The following is a 22,490-nucleotide window of genomic DNA, read 5'->3' as shown; positions in this document are numbered from 1 at the left end:
TTTTTATTATTATTATTTTGAAACAGAGTCTTGCTCTGTTGCCCAGGCTGCAGTGTAGTGGCATGATCTCAGCTCACTGCAACCTCCACCTCCCAGGTTCAAGTGATTCTCCTGCCTCAGCTCCTGAGTAGCTGGAACTACAGGCTTGTGCCACCACATCTGTTTAATTATTGTATTTTTAGTAGAGATGGGGTTTCACCATGTTGGCCAGGCTGGTCACTAATTTTTGACCTCTGGTGATCCACCCGCCTTGGCCTCCCAAAGTTCTAGGATTACAGGCATAGGTCTCTGCACCTGGCCAACCTCAAACACTTTATGTTCCAGAGCATAAATAAACAGTAAGAAGAATAATAACAGCTACTATTAACAATAAATTTATACCTTAGACTTTTCTAGCTGGAAGAGTCCTGTAGGGATTGCCTAGTCTTTTAGTTTTAACTACTGAGATTCAGAATACTTAAGCAACTTAAGTTTGTAGCAGTCTCTGGTGAAAGTCCGTAATTTCTCATTCTCCACTTAATATTCTCTCCACTATTACATGATGTGTCTCGGGTCGGGTGCCTCTGATTTTTCAGGGCAATGGTTCTTGTTCTCGTCCTTTGACCAGAAGAAACATCTGGAATCCGTCTATCCTCTGCCAGAATATCACTGGAAACCATGAAAGTAGGGATTTCCTTTCTCTAACCCTGACCCTTTCACAAACTTGAAAATTTTCTGAACAAAAACTCGTATTTGATAATCAACATAAACATTAAAGCTTCAACTTGGATTTTCAAGAGTTAATAACAATGAAAATGTCTTATAATGTAGTAAATTCCTCAAACTCCATATACAGGGCTTGTAGTTGTATTTACATAGACATTCAGAATCTGATAATTGTTATAGGTATTAGTAGTTGGCAAGAGAAAATAAAGGGAATCTGAAATTGAAGTGATTAAATGCATCCAAGAGGCTATTATCAAAAGGAAACTCCTCTCATTCTCATTCCACCTCCAAAGTGGAAAACAGCCAGGAAATATGTTTCCCTCACCTCCTATCAAAGACTGTGTCCCTAATTTCAAAAGTCTAACTGTGTTAGTCTCTTTCTGGATTCATCTATGCTATGCCTGGACTCTCTCTGCCACAGAAACTCAGGTCTGCTTTTATTCAATTGTAATTTTATCTGTGCTTTCTTTTTATGTACTCTTTAAATGGTTATTTTGACTATAGTTCTCATCAAACAAAAGATGTCTATCTTTTACCATTTGGAGATACTGAAGGAATGTTTCTTCTCTCACCAATTCTCAAAGCATTTACCCATTATATAATGAGAAGAGAAATTCCACAGAGACCAGCTACAATAAACATGTGCAGACTAAAGATATGTGTATGTATTTTATATTTGATATATTTAGTTCAATATCTAAAAAGGTCTGAGTAAAATTATGATATTCTATTGCAAGCTATGTGATTTTAACAGACTCCAAGGAAAATATATTCTAACTTTTTGCTCCCTCAGATAAAATGTATATTGAACAAAAGACAGTTTGCCTTCTAAATGCACCTACTCATGATGGAAGTCTAAGTATTTCACAGTACGGTATTTTGAGTATACCTTGATATTGGTTTGCATAGGTCTCTTTTGTCACAATGTCAAATATAAGGAGAAATATTGTCCACGGTATTATTACCAGTCCTAAAGTATAATGATGGCATGATATGAAATGTAGTCAGCCACAGCCTGCAGTCTAGAACGGTAAAAAGGATAGTCATACCATCAGTATGTGACCCTGGTGCCCACACGAGCTCCTCCTAGGACAGAGGCGGAGATGGAAATGCCGAAGGTATAGAAAGGGTGCAGCAGAAGACCATAGGGATGTAGTGATTGTTGGGCCCCATTGATTAGATGTCTTGTGCATATTTCAAGAAGCTTGAGGTAGCATCATTTGTTAACTTGTGTGGGTTTGAGCCCTAGCTCCAGGAGTATACAAATGGTGTTCACTTGTGCCAATTATTTAACTTCTCTATGTCACCATAGCCTCTTCTGTAAAGTAGGAAAACAGTATTCACCTTACAGAATTATTGAAGTTTAGTAAGATAACAAATATCAAATTCTTGTCAGAGACATCTGTAGAAAACAATGGTTTATAATGCAGTCTCCGGCCCAAGAATGGCTAAGTTTTAAACCTGACCATGACACTATCTGTGAAATTTTAACTTCTTTTAGCCTCAGTTTTCTCTTTAGAAATATGAAGACAGTAAATAATAGTAGAAGTGTTGTTTGGATAACATTAGTTAATTCATGTGATTTAGAAAAGTGCCTAATGCATGACAAATGCTCAACAATATTAGTTGTTATTAGAGTTCCTTAAAATGTTACTTGGAAGATACCCAGGGCTAAGGAAATAGTGTTTGCTTTCAATTGTTCGCTTAGCTTGCTCTCATAACAAAAGAAAGGAGAAACATTCTCCCTCTTTTTCTCTTCGGGTCAGTATCCGTCTTGTCTAAACTCATTTTCCCTGCTCTCAGAAGAAAGGAAGTATACTTGCATTGGTGGTAGTGGAAAGGGGAGGGATGCACATTAGGATTGCATCCTGACCCATCCTAACCTTCCTGTCTAGCAATATCCCCAGAATGCAGTGTGCATTGCTGTGAAAGCTGGGAAACCAGCCATTTGCAGGCACACGCATTTTCCTGACTAGTGTTACGAAGGACTCTCCTTTACCTGGACTGCATTTTAGAGGTCTTAGATTTCATCTTTATTCGTGGAATGAACAAGTATCGTCTCTAATGCCAGAGAGCAGTTGTCTGTGGCTCAGCACTTGACAAAGGTGATTTTACTGGATGATGAATCTTACTGAACGTTACAACTGACAACACTATTGTATGTAAGTGGAAGGGGTTTGAGGTACAGCCAGTACCAATCCTAAGAAAAGACAATGCTGCATTGCATTATCAGTTTAATAAGGCATGTGCTTTCAGTAATATTTATTTCTTTAAAAAATACATATGGCTGCTGATACAGTTTTTTGAATTGTGGCATATTGAGTCCTGAACTTACAGATTCAGTTATATCAACATGAGCATCTTGCCCAAATGTTAGCCTTGCCCACTCATCACCCTAGTGGAAAAGGCTACTGAAAAAGCAGGTCTGGTTGCCTGCAACGTCTGTCTGCCTGCTTGTAAGGAGGAATTGAGGTGGACTGAATAAAAAGAGAGAGAGGTGGATGGAAAGTGATATGAAACTAGGTTTAGCTAGAAAGCAATTTCCTAAAGAACTTTTACTCTCGTTGGTGTTCATCGTCCACAAAACTTGACCTTATTTCCAGAGGAAAAGAATTAATGATCATGTGAAATTGGATGTCTGTCAATTTTTCCTAAGTTTCTCAATTGTAACTGCTATTTGGTCAAGGTAAGACAACTTTCTATGTATCTAATTTACTGTGTGTTATTCATGCTAGGAATACAGCACAGGACTCTTTATATTAACTGAATAATCAGATGGTAAAAGAATCACTTTGGCCATTTGCTATGTGAAGTTAAGGAACATATTTTAATGATAAAATAAGTAATTCCATATGCATGTGAATTGATTCCTGTTTCTCTTGTAATGTCCTTGGTCTTTTGTCTTTTGAATCAATTAGGTCAGTCTCAGGGGGATAAAAAGAGAAAAAGAAAGAAAGAAAAACAGACTATAGTTTAAGCCAGAACACTCTAATACTGTCCACTCAACATACGGTGTTTATAGATCTTGAAAACAGAATGAGGAGGAATGCTTCAGATTAGAAGGACTCTCTACATCAGGGATGGTTTTAATTTGTTAGTGTTTTAAGTCTTTGGTCCTGGTGTAGTTCTTATTACAGTCAATAAAATGGTTAGTGAAATGAGGGTAAAATATAATAATTATGTTCCTTAAATAAGATTTGTATGTCCCCCGTGGTATGAAAATATGCCACTTTTTACTCTTTTTGTTGTTTCAAAAAGAAGGGCAGATAGTAATAAAGATAGAGAGAGGACTCACCTGATAATTCTGTGCCTCTTCTAAGGCACAATGTGAGAAGTTGCTCCATGGAGGTAGAGCTACCTAAAAAATCTTTGCTCTGAGCCAGGGCAGCACGGCTGGCCTTTGACTCCACAGGGAAGTCCGCCCTCTGTCCAAACCTTCTTGGTCCAGACAGCCCAGCACAGATGGCATGAGTGCTTCTGCCGAGCCAGCCGGCAAGAACAGGCAGGCAGACATCTGCAGGTGAAGGCCAGGAGGGAATCACGGCTGGAAGGTCATTGAAAGTCGATGCACAGAAAGGCTGTTTCCCCAGCAGCAGAAATTACCCTGTAAGACCTCTGCAGGTCCACACAGGCGGTAGGCCAAGAGCGACGGATACCGCATACTTACGCTGTTCTTAGAAGGGGATCCTGCACCTGGTGTCTATTAAAATCCAAAACACCTGAGTCACATATGATGCTAAGATTATAACAAGCTTTCACCTAAGGTTCTGAGTACTGTACAGCTCTAGGAATGGGTCTGTTAGCACATTAAAATCACATGGAAAGTGTTTTAAAAGCCCAATGCCCAAGCTATACTCCAGACCAATTAAGTCATCATCTCTGGGGGTGGATAACACCATTATCTACCTCTAAACGGTTCCTGCAGAGGACAAGGCTCAAACAGAAAGAAACACTCCTCAAAGCACAAAGCTCGGGTGTTTTCTGATATCCTGTGTTAAGGGAGGCAAAGGCTGAGCTCTGGACACCCACAACTTGAGCCAATGGCTATAGAGATGTCATTTTCTCTTAAGAAACTCTATGTTAAGGAATAGAACTTTAGTTTCCTCATTTGTAAAATAAAAGAATTGAATAAATCTATTTCCAAGGTTCTCCCATTTCTGTCTCCATAATCAAATACTGGTGTAAAATTTCACCAGACTATTCCTTTATTGAAAAAATGTTAATTGATTTTTGTGCTGATTAAAAAATGAGAATATCAGAATTGTATGTTTTAAAGGGCCTCCCCAAACCATCATTCTCAGCAAGCTGACACAGGAACAGAAAAACAAACACAGCATGTTCTCATTCGTAAGTGGGAGTTGAATGATGAGTACACATGAACACAGGGAGGTAAATATCACACACCGGGGCCTGTTGAGGGGTGGGGGGCTAGGGGAGAGCCAGCCAGGTGACGGGGGAAGGAGATGGACTGAAGGAGGCACCTGAGCCATGTGATACATGGTCCATACAGTGGGAAGGACCCCATCCATGCACCGGTCCCATTTTTGTTAAGAAAGCTTTATTAAAATACAACCATGCTAATTTGTTTATATATTGTCCATAGCTGTTTTCATGCCATAATGGCAGAGTTAAGTAGTTGTAGCACACTCAGAGTTAGCAAGTAAAATTACAAGAAGCCTAATTAAATGTAATAGCAAATCATTTTTTACTATAAGCATGCCATGAAATAATTGTGATATACTTACACTACAAAAATGTTGTGTGGCTTATCTGAAATTCGGATTTAACTGGGTGTCCTGTATTTTATCTGGTAAACCTATGTGTAAACTCAAAGACTAAAATATTTACTATTTGATATTTTATAGAAAATGTTTGCCAACTCCTGCCTGGAAAGGAAGAAAACTTTCTTTAAAAATTATGTTATCAATATTTCCAATCATTTAAAATTGTGCTATCATTAAAAGAAGTCATAAAATAAAGCGTAATATATTTGGATTCTTTCAGCTACAAAGATTGAAATATTACACATAAAATTTTAACAATCTGGCTAAATATTTTCACCAGTTTCAAAACTTTCAGCAAACCACTCTAAATGTGAGGGTATACTATAATCTAGAGCAGTGAATCATAAGCCTGCACATCAGATCAACTGAGGATGCTTTTTTAAAGAAAAGTACATATTCATAGACCTCCACTCAGAAATTCTGATTTTTTTTTAAATGCCTGAAATAAAAACCAGGAATCTGTATTTTTTGAAAGGTATTTGAGAAGATCCTGATGTACAGACAGGAGACCTGGTGAGTTCCAGTAGTAGTTTGAAAACTTTAACCTGCATTGGAATAAGCTGGAGGGCTTGTTTAAACAGACTGCTGAGCCTCCAACTCGAGACATTCTGATTCAGTAAGTATACAGTGAGGCATAAGACTGTCTGACAATTTTCCGTGTGATGCTGGTAATGCTGGTCTGGAGACCTCATTTTGAGAAAGAGTGGGTTGCAGAATTTTACATACCTATTTTGTGGCCTTCTTAAATCCAATCTACATTATTAACCAAATTTCAATAATATGTAAAATAATGGAATTTTATTACTACAAAATGGACTGTATTGTTTGTAATTTCATCTAAAAAAGAAATACTGTTTTTTTTCCCATGACCTAGAATGTCTCTAATTTCTTCAAAAAAAAAAAAAAAAGTCATAAGAATTTAACGCCTAACTCAAATATAGGATTGGAATATTATTGTAAAAATTAAACTATTTACTAATAAACAAGCTTAGCAAAGCTTCAGGATACAAAATCTGTATGTACAAACCAACTGTGGCTGGACACAGTGGCTCATACCTGTAATCCCAGCACTCTGCGAGGCCAAGGTGAACAGTCACCTGAGGTCAGGAGTTCAAGACCAGCCTTGCCAACATTGTGAAACTCCATCTCTATCAAAAACGCAAAAATTGGCCAGGCATGGTGGTGCATGCCTATAGTTCCAACTACTTGGGAAGCTGAGGCAGGAGAATTGCTTAACCCAGGAGGCAGAGATTACAGTGAGCTGAGATTGTACAGTGCACTGCAGCCTGGGTGACAGAGACAGACTCAAAAAAAAAAAAAAAAAAAAAATCCAACTGTATTTTTCTAAAGTAAAAATGAACAAATCAAAAATAAAACTAGGAAAACAATTCTATTTTTAAAAAGAAGTAATAAAATGCTTGACAATAAATTTAACCAAAGAAATGTAAGACTCATACACCGAAATCTATAAACATTGAAAGAAATTAAAGAAGAGCTAAGAAGTTAAAAGACATCCCATGTTCATGGATTGGAATGCTTAATATTATTAAGATGACAATACTCTACAAATTGATCTACAGATTTGACATGATTCCATTAAAATCTTAGCGCACTGTTTCAGGGAAATTTGTAAGCTAATCTTAAAACTCATATGGAAATGCTAGAGAAAAAGAATAATCAAAAAATCTTGAAAGGGAAGAACAATATTAGAGGATTCACATTTTCTAATTTCAAAATGACTTCAAAGCTAGAATAATCAAAATAATGTGATACTGACAATAGATGAGACATATATAACAGGAAATGAATTATGAGTGCAGAAGTTAAACCCTCACATTTTTATTTAATTGACTTTTGACAAGGGTGACAAAATAAATTATCTTTTTGACAAATGGTTCTGGGATTACTGCACATTCACACAAAAAAAGAAGAAAGATAGACCCCAGTTTTGTACCATATACCAAAATTAACTCAAAATATATCAAAGAACTAAATTAAGATAAAAAAAATTTTAAATTATAATTTTTATTAAAGATTATTTAAAATTTATAATTTTAATAAAAATATTAGAAAACTTAGGTTTAAATCTTTGTAATTTTGAATCAGAAAATTGCTTCTTAAATAGGGCACTGGCTAGGCATGGTGGCTTATGCCTGTAATCCCAACACTTTGGGAAGCTAAGGCAGGTGGGTCATGAGGCAAGGAGATCGAGATCATCCTGTCTAACACAATGAAACCTTCTCTATACTAAAAATACAAAAAAATTAGTTGGGCGTATTTATAGATTTTAAAATATTAAACAACTGCTAATTGACTTTTTGACTCTATAGATTCATCAATTCTGGTCATTTTATATTAGTGGAATAATTCAACATGTAGTGTTTTGAGACAGGGTGCTTTAACTTAGCATAACATTTTCAAGGGTCATCTATATTGTAGCATGTTATCAGTACTTCATTTATTTTTTATTACTGAATAATATTCTGTTATATGAGTGGCATGCCCCTGTAGTTGCAGTTACTCAGGAGGCTGAGGTGAATCAATTGAAGGGGATGGCAGAGGTTACAGTGAACCAAGGTCATGACACTGCACTCCAGCCTGGGTGACAGAGCAAAACTTCATCTCAAAATAAATAAATAAATAAATAAAAATAGAGCACCAAAAGCACAAACAGCAAAAGAAAAATTAGATAAACTGGAGAATAATCAAAATTAAAAACTTTTGTACTTCAAAGGACACTACAAGAAAGTGAAAAGGCAACCCACAGGACAAAATTTTTGCAAGGCATATGTTTGATAAGGTACTAGTGTCTAGAATATATAAATAACTATTAAAACTCAGTTGGAAAAAAAAAAGCAACCCAATTAAAAATGGGCAAAGGATTTCAATAGACAGTTCTCTAAAGAAGATATACAACTGTTCCATAAGCACATGAAAAGGTACTCAAGGTACTCAGGAGGTTGAGGCAGGAGAATCACTTGAGGCCAGGAGTTTTAGACCAGCTTGAGGAACATAGCAATACCATATTTATACAAATAAATAAATAAATATTTTAAAATCTATAAAAGAAAAAAATGTTCTAGGTCATTAGTCAACAAGAAAACACACATCAAAACCACAAGATACTCCCTTCATAGCCACTCAGATGGCTACAATAAACACACACACACACACACACACACACACACACACACACACACACACAAAGAGAAAACAACAAATGTTGAAGGGAATATGGAAAAATTGGAGCCTTCATGCATCACTGGCAGAAATGTAAACTTGTGAAGCCATTTTGAAAAACAATTTGCCAGTTTCTTAAAAACTTAGAGTTACAATATGAACCAGCAATTCAATTCCTTGGTATATGCCTAAGAGAAAACATAATACATGTCCACAGAAAAACTTGCACACAAATATTCATAGCAGCATTATTCATAATAGCAAAAAGGTAGAAACAACACAAATTTCCATCAACCAATGAATGGTTAAATAAAATGTGGTATAGTCATATAACAATATTATTCAGCAATAAAAAATAAATGAAGTACTGATAACATGCTACAATATAGATGACCCTTGAAAATGTTATGCTAAGTGAAAGCATCCTGTTTCAAAATACTACATATTGAATTATTCCACTAATATACAATGACCAGAATTGATGAATCTATAGAGACAGAAAGTCAATTCACAGTTGCATAGGGTTGGTGGGGATATGGAAAGATTGGAGGGTGACTACTGAGGGATACAGGGTTTCTTTTTAGGGCAATTAAAATGTTCTAAAATTAATCGTGATAGATTCACAACTCTGTGGCTATACCGAAAGTTGTTGAACTGTATATTTTTAAGGTGTGAATTGTAGCCTGGGCAACAGAGTGAGTACCTGTCTGTACAAAAATATTAAAAATTCACTAACCATTATGGTGTTATGGGATCTCTGCGTTGTCACTTTTCTGGCCTGAAACCTCTGTGGCTGGTGGCACCTTTGCCCAAGTTCTTGTCCTGTGTCCAAAAAGAATGGGATACACAGACAAGTGGAAGGAGAACAAGATGAAGAGGAGCTTTATTCAGTGTTAGAACAGCTCAGAGGAGATCCAGAGTGGGTAGCTCCTCTCTGTAAGCAGCTTGTCTCATCAGGTGTTCAGCCTTCAGCAGAAGGAAGGTCCTGGAGAGGATACCCTCTCCAGAGGGAGGGTGGGGACAGGCCATCAGTGGCAAACATCTGTAGTGTGCCTGCCTATTCCCAGCTCCCAAGAGAACAGGGGTGCCTGAGTTCCAGCCACGGCGTGGGCAGCTGCTGTTGCAGCTGGAGAGCTCCTGCTCTGCCACCTTGGAAGGGACAGGGACCCCACTTATCCCCAACTCCCACTGTCTCAATGGAGAATGGCTCCTAATCATGTGCCCTTGCTTCCTGGGGCAGGGGGTCCAGGTCCTCACTGGGCCTGGGCTGGTATCCAGGACAGGGGTGATGTTGCCGTGAGCTCCTCCTGTAGCCTCAGCACTCAGAGGTGACCCAGAACATGACCTGGCCCAGCCCCTTTATGGTGGTCTCCAGGGTGGTAGGGTGTCCACTTCCTCCCCATGCCTTCCCAGCAGCTGCTGGCATGATGGCAGTGGCTGCACCAGATGGTCCACTGCTACCATCAGTGGGACACATCTGTAGTCCAAGCTACTTGGGAGGGTGAGGCAAGAGCAACCCTTGAGCCCAGGAGTTTGAGGCTGCAGTGACCTGTGATTAAGACACTGCACACTAACCTGGGTGAGAGAATCAGACTCCATCTCACACAAAAAAGGATGACATGTGTAGTATATGAGTTATATCCAAAAATCTGTTTTTATAAAAAATAAAGCCACCTTTGTTAAGAACATTATTCTGTAGTAAAATAAATTAGGCATTTTCAATTGCAACAAAAGCAAAAATTGACAGATGGGATCTAATTAAACTAAAGAGCTTCTGCACAACCAAGGAAACTATCAACAGAGTGAACAAACAACCTGCAGAATAGAAGAAAAATTTTACAATCTATCCATCTGACAAAGGTCTAATATCTAGCATCTAAAAAGAACTTAAACGAATTTACAATAAAACAAACAACCCCATTAAATAGCGGGCAACGGAAATGAACAGACACTTCTCGAAAGAAGGCATACATGTGGCCAAGAATCACATGGAAAAAAAACTTAAAATCATTAGAGAAATGCAAATCAAAACCGCAATGAGATACTATCTCACACCAGTCAGAATGGCTATTATTAAAAAGTCACAAAATAACAGATGCTGGTGAGGTTACAGAGTAAAAGGAATGCTTTTACACTGTTGGTGGAAGTATAAATTTCTTCAACCATTGTGGAAGACAGTGTGACAATTCCTCAAAGACCTAAAAACAGAATTACCATTTGACTCAGCAATCCTCTTACTGAATATATACCCGATGGAATATAAATTTTTCCATTATCAAAAAACATGCAGCTGGGCATGGTGGCTCACACCTGTAATCCCAGCAATTTGAAAGGCTGAGGTGTGTGGATCACCTGAGGTCGAGAGCTTGAGACCAGCCTGGCCGACATTGTGAAACCCCATCTCTATTAAAAACACAAAAATTAGCCAGGTGTTGTGGTGGATCCCTGTAATTCCAACTACTCAAGAGGCTGAGACATGCAAATTGCTTGAACCCATGAGGCAGAGGTTACAGTTAGCCAGCATTGCACCACTGCAATCCAGCCTGGACAACAGAGTGAGACTCTAAAAAAAAACAACACATGCATGCATATGTTCATTGCAGCACTATTCACAATAACGAAGACGTGATATCAATCTAAATGCCCATCAATGATAGACTGCATAAGGAAAATATGGTACATATACACCATAGAATATTATGCATCCATAAAAAAAGCAGGATCATGCTCTTTACAGGGATTTTGATAGAGCTGAAGGCCATTATTCTCAGCAAACTTACACAGGAACAGAAAACCAAATAGTGTATGCATTAGTCCATTCTCGCATTATTGTATGGAACTACCTGAGACTGGGTAATTTAGGAAGAAAATAGGTTTAATTGACTCACAGTTTTGCAGGCTGTACAGGAAGCATGGCTAAACACGCCTCAGGAAGCTTATAATCATGGTGGAAGGGGAAAGGAAAGCAGGTACATCACATGTCAGAGAAAGAGAGAGAGAGCAAAGGGGAAGTGCTACACACTTTCAAACAACCAGATCTTGTGAGAACTCACTATCATGAGAACAGCAAGGGGGACATTTGCTCCCATGACCAATCACCTCACATCAGCCCCCTCCTCCAACAATGAAGATTACAATTTGACATGAGATTTGGGTGAGGACATAGAGCCAAACTATGTCACCACATGTTCTCACTTATAAGTGGGAGCTAAATGATGAGAACCACATTGAACATACAGAGGAAAAACACACTGGGGTATATAGGAGAATGGAATGGGGGAAGAAGAAGAGGATCAGGAAAAATAACTAATGGGTACTAGGCTTAATACCTGGGTGATGGAAATAATCTGTACAACAAACTCCCATTAAACAAGTTTACCTATATAACAAACCTGCACATGTATCCTTGAACTTAAAATAAAAGTTTAAAATGTATGTATATTAGGCATTTTGATGTTCAGTCCAAATTCTCTTTGAAAATATGTTGTTGAATCTACGTTGAGTTTAGCGTTTGTTGCTTTAATTTTGTAGTATTTGTAGTAAAACTACAGTACCGCATATTTTCACTGTGCAAATAAGCAGGCTTTGCTTCAAATGGATGTTTCTATTAACACTATGCTAATTATTGAAAATAAACATGTGCAAGTATGAGCTTCTGCTGACTGCCTCTCAACCTATCTTTTCCTCCTGCTGGTTCATGCTGAGGGGCTTCGACTTACTGAAGCTTGCCAGGGACCGGGTTTGAACATTCCCATATCTAATAGTAATCTACAGAGTCTATCAGATCACTGAAATTTATACAACTCTTTTCATCATCCTGGTAAAGAACAATCATACATAGTACATATAATACCACAAAACAAATAAGGAAAGTTTTATTCAAAATAAAAAGCTTAGCTCATGAAAGACTGTATTTTTAAGATAATTATTTTTTCTTTGATGAATACAAGCAGGATCCCAGAATCCCAAATCAAAATCTCAAAACCAAAATCATGGACTAAGGTAAGCATGTGTCTGCAAGTCAGAATATTTAAATAAATGTTTAAAAAGCTAGACACCTAATAATTTCAACTAACAAAATTGACAATATTTGGGGTGTGGTAAGTGCTTGTTTCCTTTTTCTGCTTTCTTTCTAAGCTTTCAAAGTACTAATCCTCTTTCTGTTCAATAATTTCTACTTCACACCATTTTTTAGGGCATCACAGATTCTTCAACTCTTACTTTGACACATTATATCAGAACCATTCTAATGCCAAGGAGATTAGGCAGCATGACTGACTGGGAAACTGTTTTGACAGACACTGAATAATCCTTGGGAACTTCTACCAAGTGGAGCATGGATATTTCTTTGTAATAGGAAAATATGTAAGTCAATATATGGAAAGCAGTGTGCAAAACAAAATATGATATTTCCCTTCAATGATTAGGTGCTCTACAATAAACATAAAAGAATTTAGCAAGCTAAGAGGCATGAAACAATCTTATAAATTATTAAGTATTATACAAAGATTAGATCTGGTAGAAATAACAGTAATAATTTTTGAGAACATAATTTTTATTCATTTGCAAAGCTGCATGGTTTTAGTAACTCTTTAAAAATGCTTTATCTATAAAGTTCTAGAAATATGAAATTAGAAATCAAATCAGAATTACTAAGATTTGGAACCAGGGCATACTGCCATATTTTTAGAAGAGAAAATACATTGTATTTTCAACATGATTTTGTAGTAAAAAGATTTTGTTATTACCAAGCCTTTTGAGGCCTGGAAGATCATCAATTAACAGTGATAAGTAGGCTCACTTGCAAGGAAAAAGTGCCTACCTTCTGCAAATGAGATTTCCTAATGCAACACTCGGCCAAATTTGACTTTATTTCATTCAGTGACTTCACAGCCTCTGAAAAAGGGGTTCTTGTGACTTCTGCAGTTTAATGACTGCAAATATTGAGCAAAGTGGGTTTTTTTAAGTAAACACTTCAAAATGAATACCTTGTAAGAATAAATACCTTTTGTCTGTATATTTGTTTTATAGGACAAAAAAAGTTCTAATTTAAATAAAAGTCCACTCTTTGGAGGAAAGGAAATGATTAATGGTAACAAATAAAGACCCTTCAATTTTACCTGGCCCCTTTCACCCCACCCCATAAATTTTAGTATGGATAATAGACAATATTTTAACAAAACAGCAAAAAGCTTCCTGTTTCATATGAAGGCAGGTAAAGTGATAGAGATCCTGCATCCCAAAGAGCTAATTTCTAAACTTTGCAAATCTGTCTAGTTCCTGGTAAAGAAAGGCTAGTTTGGGTAATTACTAGCCTGAAATCTGTTCTTGTTTCCATTATTTTAGCCAATATGCTTATATTTGTTATGAGTAATAAAGTACTTGTAATTCTTCTAAGTTTTTTCTTAAAATCTCTTTATTATGGCTTAATCTTTATAGTAAATGGTTTAATTTTTTAGGCTAAAGATACTAAAAATAGATGATCCACTACAGCTCTGCAAAATAACTCCTCAAAATATAAAACTTTCTATTATTTCTTCCATATACTAATACTATCAAAGAGCCCATAAACTGCAAGAAACACAATGCCATATGCCTTTCTAGAAAAAGAAGAGGCTAATGCCAAATAAACTATGGTTCATGCCTCTTTATTATTGAACATTTTTATTATCTATTTAATGACAGAGTTACTTGAGACTTATTTGGATATATATATGTATATTTATCACCCAAGTGCTATAAAGAAAGGAAAATAGAAGCAAAATCAATTTATTATGATATTTGTAAATCTTGGCATGTGACAATCCTTTAGCACATATCTCAGTAGCAGACATAACATGGATTCTACTTTGAGGCATCTTTCTTTCTAAGATCTCATAAAGCATGTGGTTATTGCCTTATAAGAAAATATGAAGTTGTGGTTATTTCCACAGGGATGAGCATTTGCTTCGCTATATCATATTGATGTTTCATTACTCTGCTTCTGTGCTTTTCTGTTACATAAATTTCTATTTCAATGTCAAATCATAATATAATGTTTTTAAGAACATTTTGCATGGCATTTAAACTCAACACTTACAGCTGACTCAGTTGAATTAACAACAATAAGAATAGCAATGGCCGGGCACAGTGGCTCAAGCCTGTAATCTCAGTACTTTGGGAGGCTGAGGCGGGTGGATCACGAGGTAAAGAGATCGAGATCATCCTGATCAACATAGTGAAACCCCGTCTCTATTAAAAATACAAAAAATCAGCTGGGCATGGTGGCACGTGCCTGTAATCCCAGCTACTCAGAAGGCTGAGGCAGGAGAATTGCCTGAACCCAGGAGGCGGAGGTTGCAGTGAGCCGAGATCGTGCCATTGCACTCCAGCCTGGGTAACAAGAGCAAAACTCTGTCTCAAAAAAAAAAAAAAAAAAAAAAAAAAAGAATAGCAATGACCAGGTTCACACATAAGCAAGTAATGACTACTATATCAGATTGACTCCTACTCATCAATTGTAAGATGTATGCTGATTTTAAATATGTTAAAATGTGAAGAAATATGAATCTTAGAGTTATTTAAATCCAGTAACAATCCTTATATCTGTGTCATGATGCCTAGCATCATGAATTTTGTAATGAAATAGACATGGATGCTGAGCTAGTCATTTAATTCTGTGTGATGCCAAGCAAATTATTTAACCTCTCTAAGCCTTATATCTCTTAAAAATGAGTATTGTAGTAATGCCTACTGCATAGAATTAGTATAAGGATTAAATAACAGTTTCTACACAAACTGTCCATTAGATGTTAGATAGTATGATTTTTATTGGAAACATTACCTTTTGAATCTTCATAATCATCTGTGATACGGATAGGAAGACAATATTATCCCCATTTTGCAGCTGGGAAGAACAATAATTGGAGATTGTGATCTGTCCAAGATCACAAAGCTAGTAAGTGACATGAGGGGAATATCAGAACTCTTTCCATATTCCCCTTGGGTTGAAGCTTGTAAATGTAAAGTTCCTATTCCTATTTTAAAAATATTGAATTAGCTTGTATAAAAATGTTCTTAGCATTCTGGATATTTTCAGTTCGAAGCATCCAACTCCTCTTTATTCAAGTAACTGTAACTCTTCCCAACTTTCAATCCATATGCTTTGAGTTGGGCCTTAATTCCTGGTTTATGGGATAGAACAAAAGGCCTCGGTTTAGCCAATCAGGACTTTGAATTCTTCTGGCTACAGTTCGATTCAAGAATAGACACTTAATTCAAGCCAAGTCAGTCAGAATAAATCAGAAATAATCTCAGGACTTTTACTTGACTAACCAGAAAGAGACATTTAAACAGAAAGGACATTTCCCTCTTCTGTTTGGCTTTAACTTAAGGAGGTGTGAGGCTGGAGCAGCTGCTGCCATATTGTGACCACATGGATTCTGAAAATGAAGCCAAAACATGGAAGAAAGTATGGCCAAGCTGGGCAACAGATAAAGACCAGCTACTAAATCCAATATGTGAGCTTCTGAATCCAGTCACACTTGAATTTAGCCTTAGTTTTTACTTCTCAGTTATATGAGTCAATAAATTCCCTTTCTCTGAACAAATAACAGACTCCTGAGCAAAGGGCTTTAGGTGGGGCAATATAAGCTAACAGGTATGTGTTTGATAGAGACCATGACTTCCATGTCTAATACATAATTCTTTATCTTTTTTCTAAAACAGCCAAATTGGGCAAATAGTAATGACGGAACACCACCCATCTGCAGTGCACGCAATTCCAGCAACAGCAAATGTTTACTGGGTCGGTGTCTGTGCCACTGGCCAAGCATGTTTGTAAATTAATTTATACTAAGCAATGCTGCAGGAAGAGTTAGTTTTGTGCGTATTTAAATATCTTGTGCCCTGAATGACATGCACATGGAGTTGTTTATTTCACTATAGCTGAGTCCACTCTGATTGGTGTCATCATGCATTTGAAAATGGTTGACCCTATGCAATTAAATTTGGTGCCTCTCAGTACTCTAAAATCTGACTAGTCAAAAATCCAGAGAAGTTAATCCAAGTAGCTAATTACAATAATCTATTCAGACATGCTAAAGAGTAAAATCTAGGTTTATCAAGGCACCACTAATACTGATGTTCAAATGTAAAATCAGGAAAAGGACAAGATGGCAAGAAAACATTTCCTTTAGTAGGTAGGTAGTACATTTTCTTTACTAAATGTGAAATATGTATTGTGGAGGTAAGTGTATCTAAGATTATTCCAGAAGATATTATCAACAGCTGAAACATTTATATGTATATAGAGAAATCTATACGTTTCCATATTTTAGTGTTTCCCTCTTATTTCCACTGTTACAGAGGAATTACTGTACTATTTTGGTTTTTATGTTTCTTTAACATGCTGACTTAAGTTGTTGCTTTAACATATTTTTAAACCATCTATTCCTACTACTAATCCACATGTGTTGCAAAAATGTTTGTATACAGAATGGGTTTCCAAAGAGAAACAGATTGTGACTTAACACCACACACATAGAGTTTTGTTACATTTCACATACAATTATATATAGTATAGATAATAAATCTGCATAGGCACATGTGTTCAATAAGTATGAATATTACCACACATATACTCTTCTATTTCATATGTTTTTTTTTCCCAGAATAAATAACTTTATTTGAATTGAGAGCTGGAGAATAAGAATAGGACCTGAGACATCATATTGGGCTAAGGAGGAGAGAAGATGCTCCAAAATGGCAGTCAAAGCACATCAACGAAACGGACTCTACTTCCCAGCAACCCTGCAGTTAGTGCAACCAACAAAAAGCCTGCTGGAGAATGTATTTGCCACTAAATTCCCCAAGTATGCCAACATTACAAAAACGATAGAGGTTTTTCATCATAATTAAATTTCCACAAACCTCCCCAATCACAAGTATTATAAGAGTAAGTAAAAAAAATCACATTTTACACATCTTAAACTCGTCTTCAACATTTAGTTCATCATCTTTAAAAAATAGCTCCCCTGCTAAACTCGTTAGCTATATGATCTATCCAAGCAGCAAGAAGTTGGCCATGTCATGGCAATCCTCTTTCCATTCTCCCTAGCCACTCAGGGCTGAACAGCAGGGTGAGGCTCAAGTGGGGTTAGAGGTGGGGAGCACAAGAATTACATTCTCACAGTAGAACATGGCATCTGACACTTGATGGGAGAGCCGAACTGGTGAGACTTGAGGGAAGGGTCCAGGGCCTGTATTTAATCAGTCACTGCTGAAAGGGAAAGAGAAAAAGGAGGAGGAATGTTTGCCATGCTTGTGATGCTTGTGGTGCTTGTGCATCTTTTTATGAGCTTTCTTTGTTTTCTTCTGCATCTTTTTGTCCACTACCACTCCTGATCTGGTCGTACCAGGACCCAAGGGATTCACAGGAGGCATTCTGAGGGCAGGTGGTGAGTATGGAAGAGGGTTGGAACCCCAGGGTTGGCATCCTGGATACCCTGGCTGTTGCACAGGATGAGGAAGCCCACCTGGGGGGAAAGCTGGATTGCCCTGGGGAGCTCCTTAGGAAGGAAAAAAGGGGCCTGGGGAAAAGGGTGGATTGATAGGTGATGGGAGGGCAGGATTGGAGCCTTCGGGGTACCCAATGTTGGGGGCATATGAATTTGGCTCTCGCTGTCCAGGATTGGAATTTCACATGTTTAGGTGTGTCCTCCAGCCCTGTCATATTTCCACCACCGCCTGGGCTTGATGCATTCTCGTTATTTATTTTTCCTTTCCATTATAGGACAAAAATTCAGAGAGCAAAAATTCTCCTTCAATTTCCCACCTCAAAAAATAATCCACACATATAATTCTTGAAATAGTAATTGCTACTGTCTGCCTTCCTGCAATACACCAGATGAAAGTTTAAATTAGAAAAGCTTTTTTTAATGGCAAAGGGTCTTGAATATGAGTGGTCCAGGTTCTTGGTGTTTTGAATGAAGAATTGGATAAAATGCACAAACAAAGCAACAAAAGAATAAAACAACAAAAACACAGATTTATTGCAATGAAAGTACACTCCACAGAGTGGAAGCCGGTTTGAGCAAGCAGCTCAAGAGCACTGGTTTCAGAATTTTCTGGGGTCTAAATACCCTCTAGAATTTTCCCATTGGTTACTTGGTTTACACACTATGTAAATAAGGTAGTGATCTGCAACTAGTCTGATTGGTCATGGAAGGTGACCAATCAGAGGTTGAAGTGGTTACAAAGTTACACCCTATGTAGATATCTAATTGGTTGCAAGAGAGGACCAAGTAGAGGCTGAAGCAAAGTTACAAAGTTATACCCCTATGCAAATGAAGACTAGGCCTATGACCACTCTGATTGGTTGTTGTATGGGAACAATCAGAGGTAGTTTCCATTTCTCATCTGTGATGCAGAAAGGAGTGGGCCAGGCAGATTCAAAGGAAATAGCCTTTGTTGTTTTGTTACTTGGGTGTAGGAAGTTGGGGTTTTCCTTTTGACTTATTTCTAGGAAAACAGTGTGGATTGGCCTTAGATTCCCTGCTTCCAGGCCCTATTCTCCTGCTTCACTTGACAGCTTGCCATTGATTGAAATGAGAAGGGAGAAGAACTGGTCAGCTAACTTTCCTCAGCCCCAACAAAACTTCTCATTATCTTGCTATCCTTGCTATGTCATCTAAGTGAGGTGTATTGGGCTTTCAGTTACTGGTAAACATTTAACTTCAAAGGAAAAAGTGCTCACTATGGAGTGGTAGAGTGATACCAGTGATTTGATTGATATTTCACTGAATGAGTTTTTCAAACATTTTAAACCCCAACCAGTAATAAGAAACATAGTTCCCATAACAACTTGTACATTTTATATATACATATATATGTATAACTAAAACACATTTTCAACCAGTGTTAACTGTTATTACATGCAATGCATACTGATACTCTATTTCTCAATTTTCTTTTTTTTTTCTTCTTTTTTTGAGACGGAGTTGCTCTGTCACTCAGGCTGGAGTGCAGTGGTGTGATCTTGGCTTACTGGAACTACAGGTGTATGGCACCACGCCCAGCTGATTTTTATATTTTTAGTAGAGACAGGGTTTCACCGTGTTGGCCAGGATGGTCTTTATATCTTGACCTTGTGAACCATCTACCTTGGCCTCCCAATGTGTTGGGATTACAGGCGTGAGCCCTGTGCCTGGCCCTTCCCCAATTTCATCTATGGAAATTTACCAGCCCAAGAGAAATATCTCTGTTACTGATGTTCAAGGCTGTCTCAAAGTTACCATCCCAAGTAATTTAAAGAGAGACCATTTCAGTTACTTAAAGCCACATAACAAACAGAGATTTCAGCTTGAACACTAATTAGATTCTCAACTGTGACCTTGAACTCTATTCATAATTGCTATGGAAGTTACTCCATGACTTAAGAAAGTGGCCTTGTGGTCCATGACCCTTTTATGTCATCAACTTATTTTATTTATTCACAAAAGCCTGCAGCCTGAACTACTTAGACTACGTTATTTGACCAGATGTTTCATTAATTGGGCCACTAAAATTCATGAAGCATCTTTTCTACCTAATTTAAAATATACTTGGCCGGGCATGGTGACTCATGCCTATAATCCCAGCACTTTGGGAGGCCAAGGCAGGTGGATCACCTGAGGTCAGGAGTTTGAGACCAGTCTGGCCAACACGGGTGAATCATAATCTCTACTAAAAATACAAAAATTAGCCAGGTGGTGGTGCATGCCTGTAGTCCCAGCTACTCTGGAGGCTGAGGTGGGAGAATTGCTTGAACCCAGGAGGCAGTGGTTGCAGTGAGTAGAGATCATGCCATAGCACTCCAGCCTGGGTGACAGAGTAGATTCCATTTCAAAAAAAAAAAAAATTAAACTTGATGGACTTACACATCTTTTTAAATACTGCCCAAATCCATGGCTCAATAAGAGTAAAATGATATCCTAGTCTGATGTTTCTCATTCCTTTGAATATTTGCTTATAACCTCTAAGGTCATTCTATTGATCCAGATTTGCTTATAAAAACTCACCTCAAGTTTATATTAATATGATCATTTCAAAATATTTAAATTAATTTTCACTTTTCAAAATGTCTCCACTAAGGTGGGTATAGTGGCTCGCATCTCTAATCCCAGAATTTTGGGTGGTCAAAGTGGGTATGTGGCTTAAGCTCAGGCATTTGTGACCAGCCTGGGCAACGTGGCAAAACCTTGTCTTTACAGAAAATATAAAAAGAAAGAAAGAAAGAAAGAAAGAAAGAAAGAAAGAAAGAAAGAAAGAAAGAAAGAAAATTAGCTGGGCATGGTGATGTGTGCTATGGTCCCAGCTTCTAGGGAGGCTAAGGTGGCAGGATCACTTGAGCCCAGTAAGTTGAGGCTATAGTGAGCCCAGATGTTGCCACTGCACTCCAGCCTGGGCAACAGAGTTAGACCATGTCTCGAAAAAAAAAAAAGTATCTACTAAAGTTTGTAAGTTGCAAAGCTGAGATAATTTCTCTAAGGGATATTTCTAACCATGTTCAAGTTACACAGATATACTGTAGGGAACTGAACTTGAACAAGGAATAGGAACTCTCTAACTTCTTTCTGACAAGACTTGACATAAACCTCTATAACTAAGATAGTTAAGTAGCATTGAAAACTGATCAGTAAGTAAGGGGAAAAAAACAAATATTCCTTTGATTATTTGGTTATAACATCTAAGGTCACTCTACTGATCCAGATTTTCTTTGAAAATTTACCTCAAGTTTATATTAATATGATCATTTAAAAATATCTAAATTAATTCTCACCTAGATTAAATTTGTGAGGTCTACACAGGTTTGCAGCCTCGGAGCCAGAGACAATATTATGGAGCATAGGTGCGTAGTAGGCTATACCATCTAGATTTGTGTAAGTACACTCTATGGAGTTCACACAATGATGAAATCACCTAAGGATACATTTCTCAGGATATATTCTCCTTGTTAAATGACACATAAGTATTTGAAATTGTCTAAGTGATTAGGTCTTCATTGTTCTCACACACACACAAAATCAAGGGGGTGTATAAATATGTGAGATGATGGTTAGGTTAGTTAGCCTGTTTCAAGGAATCATCTCACAATATATACATCTATTGAAACAACACATTAATTCCATTAAATATATACAATGTTTATGTGTTAACTATATCCTCAAAAGCTTAGGACAAAAAAAGTAAATATAATTATTGTTGACTTGGAGGAGGAGGCACTGGCCATTTGACTCTGGTGGTGTCTCTGAGCCTGGAAATTAAACCTCTGAGATTCTGAGGTCTCTAAGGTCACTGAAGCCAATTCTTTAAGAAATAGAAAAACTATAAACTGGATTTAGCTGTTGCTACAGGAAGGCACTCTGAAAAGCATCACCGGGGTAATGCTTAAAGAACTACCATGAGAAAGAAATTCCATAGAAAGCCCACAGGGAACAAACAGAAAGAAGCAAATGCATCCTTCTTATACTAAACATGCAGTATCCCTTTATTGCTGCCTGTTAGCAAATCCTAATATGGAACCAGCTGACAATGCAGAAATGTGGTTTTCAGACACCCATTTAGATGGCTTTGAAGTTGATATGCAATTATTGACACAGTAGGTTTAATAGCAGGTTAAACTGAGCTAAAGAGAGAATTCATTAATTGGAAGACAAGACAGAAAAAAAAAATATATCTAAACTGAAGCTGTAGAGTAAAAGGAGAGATAATACACAGCATAAATTCAAAGATCTAGCACATTTAACTGAAATTCCAGAAAGGAGAAAGAGAACAGGACTGAAGCAATATTTTAAGAAATAA

At 37.3% G+C, this 22,490-nt stretch overlaps 1 pseudogene; it reads right to left on the bottom strand.

Annotated features, from left to right (window-relative positions):
* Window positions 1–17,918: 17,918 nt before the first annotated feature.
* LOC101027499 (proline-rich protein 13 pseudogene) lies at window positions 17,919–18,353 on the bottom strand (annotated as a pseudogene).
* Between the last annotated feature and the right edge of the window lie 4,137 nt (window positions 18,354–22,490).

The sequence above is a fragment of the Saimiri boliviensis genome, chromosome 15, assembly GCF_048565385.1.
Source record: "Saimiri boliviensis isolate mSaiBol1 chromosome 15, mSaiBol1.pri, whole genome shotgun sequence".
In the NCBI taxonomy this organism is placed as follows: domain Eukaryota; kingdom Metazoa; phylum Chordata; class Mammalia; order Primates; family Cebidae; genus Saimiri; species Saimiri boliviensis.
Note: the sequence above shows the minus strand (reverse complement) of the source record. Positions and strands in the feature narration are given on the sequence as shown.